Here is a 5,000-nt window from a genome sequence, read left to right as displayed (position 1 = left end):
TTCAGCGGGTTACCCGGGCCTTTCGGCCAGGGAAGACACGCTGATTCCTTCAGTGTAGCGCGCGTGCGGCCCAGAACATCTAAGGGCATCACAGACCTGTTATTGCTCAATCTCGTGCGGCTAGAAGCCGCCTGTCCCTCTAAGAAGATTTATTTGTACGCCGGTAGTAAAAACCTCCCGACCGAAGCCGGGGGCCTTCGAGATACCGGAAAGTACGCCTATTTAGCAGGCTAGAGTCTCGTTCGTTATCGGAATTAACCAGACAAATCGCTCCACCAACTAAGAACGGCCATGCACCACCACCCACCGAATCAAGAAAGAGCTCTCAATCTGTCAATCCTTCCGGTGTCCGGGCCTGGTGAGGTTTCCCGTGTTGAGTCAAATTAAGCCGCAGGCTCCACTCCTGGTGGTGCCCTTCCGTCAATTCCTTTAAGTTTCAGCTTTGCAACCATACTTCCCCCGGAACCCAAAAGCTTTGGTTTCCCGGAAGCTGCCCGCCGAGTCATCGGAGGAACTTCGGCGGATCGCTAGCTGGCATCGTTTATGGTTAGAACTAGGGCGGTATCTGATCGCCTTCGAACCTCTAACTTTCGTTCTTGATTAAAGAAAACATTTTTGGCAAATGCTTTCGCTTCTGTCCGTCTTGCGACGATCCAAGAATTTCACCTCTAACGTCGCAATACGAATGCCCCCATCTGTTCCTATTAATCATTACCTCGGGGTTCCGAAAACCAACAAAATAGAACCGAGGTCCTATTCCATTATTCCATGCACACAGTATTCAGGCGAAAATAGCCTGCTTTAAGCACTCTAATTTGTTCAAAGTAAACGTACCGGCCCACCTCGACACTCAATGAAGAGCACCGCGATGGGATATTAGTTGGGCCGCCCCGAAAGGCTAAGCCCACCGGTAGGACGTCCCACAATCATGCCAGTTAAACACCGCGAGCGGTGAACCGACAGCGTGGGACACAGATTCAACTACGAGCTTTTTAACCGCAACAACTTTAATATACGCTATTGGAGCTGGAATTACCGCGGCTGCTGGCACCAGACTTGCCCTCCAATTGATCCTCGTTAAAGGATTTAAAGTGTACTCATTCCGATTACGGGGCCTCGGATGAGTCCCGTATCGTTATTTTTCGTCACTACCTCCCCGTGCCGGGAGTGGGTAATTTGCGCGCCTGCTGCCTTCCTTGGATGTGGTAGCCGTTTCTCAGGCTCCCTCTCCGGAATCGAACCCTGATTCCCCGTTACCCGTTACAACCATGGTAGGCGCAGAACCTACCATCGACAGTTGATAAGGCAGACATTTGAAAGATGCGTCGCCGGTACCAAGACCGTGCGATCAGCCCAAAGTTATTCAGAGTCACCAAAGTAAACGGCGGACGGGACGAACCCGCCACCGATTGGTTTTGATCTAATAAAAGCATTCCTCCCATCTCTGGTCGGAACTCTGTTTGCATGTATTAGCTCTAGAATTACCACAGTTATCCAAGTAAATGTGGGTACGATCTAAGAAACCATAACTGATTTAATGAGCCATTCGCGGTTTCACCTTAATATGGCTTGCACTGAGACATGCATGGCTTAATCTTTGAGACAAGCATATGACTACTGGCAGGATCAACCAGGGAGCTTTGTGTTATTGGTAGCTCTTTTCGTGTGTTGCCCCATGCCGCCGAGTCTTTGCCCGGTCGGCCACACGTTTTAATATAATATGTATATCTGGTACCGCACAACTTGTGTACGCGTACTAGCGCTCAGAGCGCTCTGTTCGACTTTGTGTTTCCTCGGGTGAAGACAATTTTTGTCGACTCCCCGGTGCAAATCGTTCGAATTATCCTTCTCGTATCCTTCGGCTAGATTGCAAGCGTCGGGAGTACGATTGGAAATCAATGTGTACCGTCTGCGAACAGACTGTGATACGCACGGAATGTGGCGAGTTGATGCCTCTGTTCGACTGCTTCCCTCGACTTGCGAGAGAAGACTTTCTGGTCACCGCATAAAGGGCCATTCGGTCTTAGACACCGACCCGCGGTTATGTAGTGTCGACGATTCAAATTGAATCATATTTTCTAGACGGAGCGAAGAACTCGCCCCTGCGAAACGTGAGCGCTCGGAAAAACTTTGAACTCGTGAGAGTGGTTCTTACCGGAACGAAACGAACGCCTGTGGTGCGAATCTCCGCTCAGACGAAAAATTTTCAAAATTCGAAAAAAATTTTTGTCTGCGTGTTCGTGACACGGTGAGGACGAAACCATAGCCCCGACAACAAACCCGCAAAGGAATGTCGAGATACGGGCCGAAACAAGTCGAAAGTTCCGAAACCCGAGGACTAGGTGCCGACCGACCGGTCGAGACCGCTCGGTGCATGAAGTATCAACGGTGCCGCTCGGACGTCGGAGCCGGCCGGTCATAACACGTGTTCCTTATGGGGCAAAACAGCAACGCGACCTGAAAAATTTGGCAGTACGTTGGAACTTAGTTCCATGCGAGAATCGTTGGGACTTTGAAAATTTTTCGATCCAACGAGTGATGCGCGACTCTTTCGGACTTTGAAAATTTTTCGATCCAACGAGTGATGCGCGACTCTTTCGGACTTTGAAAATTTTTCGTTTCAACGAGTGATGCGCGACTCTATCGGACTTTGAAAATTTTTCGATCCAACGAGTGATGCGCGACTCTTTCGGACTTTGAAAATTTTTCGATCCAACGAGTGATGCGCGACTCTTTCGGACTTTGAAAATTTTTCGATCCAACGAGTGATGCGCGACTCTTTCGGACTTTGAAAATTTTTCGATCCAACGAGTGATGCGCGACTCTTTCGGACTTTGAAAATTTTTCGTTCCAACGAGTGATGCGCGACTCTATCGGACTTTGAAAATTTTTCGATCCAACGAGTGATGCGCGACTCTTTCGGACTTTGAAAATTTTTCGATCCAACGAGTGATGCGCGACTCTTTCGGACTTTGAAAATTTTTCGATCCAACGAGTGATGCGCGACTCTTTCGGACTTTGAAAATCTTTCGATCCAACGAGTGATGCGCGACTCTTTCGGACTTTGAAAATTTTTCGATCCAACGAGTGATGCGCGACTCTTTCGGACTTTGAAAATTTTTCGATCCAACGAGTGATGCGCGACTCTTTCGGACTTTGAAAATTTTTCGATCCAACGAGTGATGCGCGACTCTTTCGGACTTTGAAAATTTTTCGATCCAACGAGTGATGCGCGACTCTTTCGGACTTTGAAAATTTTTCGATCCAACGAGTGATGCGCGACTCTTTCGGACTTTGAAAATTTTTCGATCCAACGAGTGATGCGCGACTCTTTCGGACTTTGAAAATTTTTCGATCCAACGAGTGATGCGCGACTCTTTCGGACTTTGAAAATTTTTCGATCCAACGAGTGATGCGCGACTCTTTCGGACTTTGAAAATTTTTCGATCCAACGAGTGATGCGCGACTCTTTCGGACTTTGAAAATTTTTCGATCCAACGAGTGATGCGCGACTCTTTCGGACTTTGAAAATTTTTCGATCCAACGAGTGATGCGCGACTCTTTCGGACTTTGAAAATTTTTCGATCCAACGAGTGATGCGCGACTCTTTCGGACTTTGAAAATTTTTCGATCCAACGAGTGATGCGCGACTCTTTCGGACTTTGAAAATTTTTCGATCCAACGAGTGATGCGCGACTCTTTCGGACTTTGAAAATTTTTCGTTTCAACGAGTGATGCGCGACTCTATCGGACTTTGAAAATTTTTCGATCCAACGAGTGATGCGCGACTCTTTCGGACTTTGAAAATTTTTCGATCCAACGAGTGATGCGCGACTCTTTCGGACTTTGAAAATTTTTCGATCCAACGAGTGATGCGCGACTCTTTCGGACTTTGAAAATTTTTCGATCCAACGAGTGATGCGCGACTCTTTCGGACTTTGAAAATTTTTCGTTCCAACGAGTGATGCGCGACTCTATCGGACTTTGAAAATTTTTCGATCCAACGAGTGATGCGCGACTCTTTCGGACTTTGAAAATTTTTCGATCCAACGAGTGATGCGCGACTCTTTCGGACTTTGAAAATTTTTCGATCCAACGAGTGATGCGCGACTCTTTCGGACTTTGAAAATTTTTCGATCCAACGAGTGATGCGCGACTCTTTCGGACTTTGAAAATTTTTCGATCCAACGAGTGATGCGCGACTCTTTCGGACTTTGAAAATTTTTCGATCCAACGAGTGATGCGCGACTCTTTCGGACTTTGAAAATTTTTCGATCCAACGAGTGATGCGCGACTCTTTCGGACTTTGAAAATTTTTCGATCCAACGAGTGATGCGCGACTCTTTCGGACTTTGAAAATTTTTCGATCCAACGAGTGATGCGCGACTCTTTCGGACTTTGAAAATTTTTCGATCCAACGAGTGATGCGCGACTCTTTCGGACTTTGAAAATTTTTCGATCCAACGAGTGATGCGCGACTCTTTCGGACTTTGAAAATTTTTCGATCCAACGAGTGATGCGCGACTCTTTCGGACTTTGAAAATTTTTCGATCCAACGAGTGATGCGCGACTCTTTCGGACTTTGAAAATTTTTCGATCCAACGAGTGATGCGCGACTCTTTCGGACTTTGAAAATTTTTCGATCCAACGAGTGATGCGCGACTCTTTCGGACTTTGAAAATTTTTCGATCCAACGAGTGATGCGCGACTCTTTCGGACTTTGAAAATTTTTCGATCCAACGAGTGATGCGCGACTCTTTCGGACTTTGAAAATTTTTCGATCCAACGAGTGATGCGCGACTCTTTCGGACTTTGAAAATTTTTCGATCCAACGAGTGATGCGCGACTCTTTCGGACTTTGAAAATTTTTCGATCCAACGAGTGATGCGCGACTCTTTCGGACTTTGAAAATTTTTCGATCCAACGAGTGATGCGCGACTCTTTCGGACTTTGAAAATTTTTCGTTCCAACGAGTGATGCGCGACTCTATCGGACTTTGA

The 5,000-nt window shown here is 46.9% G+C and overlaps 1 non-coding gene across 1 annotated transcript in view; it reads right to left on the bottom strand.

The window, feature by feature from the left end:
- The window catches only part of LOC125502171, a 1,914-nt gene extending 277 nt beyond the window's left edge, over positions 1 to 1,637 (bottom strand). Inside the window, exon 1 of the ribosomal RNA XR_007280019.1 lies at positions 1 to 1,637. This exon is cut by the window's left edge and continues 277 nt beyond it. This is a non-coding gene — a ribosomal RNA (small subunit ribosomal RNA).
- Positions 1,638 to 5,000: the final 3,363 nt, after the last annotated feature.

This window comes from Athalia rosae, unplaced genomic scaffold, assembly GCF_917208135.1.
Source record: "Athalia rosae unplaced genomic scaffold, iyAthRosa1.1, whole genome shotgun sequence".
Taxonomy (NCBI): domain Eukaryota; kingdom Metazoa; phylum Arthropoda; class Insecta; order Hymenoptera; family Athaliidae; genus Athalia; species Athalia rosae.
Note: the sequence above shows the minus strand (reverse complement) of the source record. Positions and strands in the feature narration are given on the sequence as shown.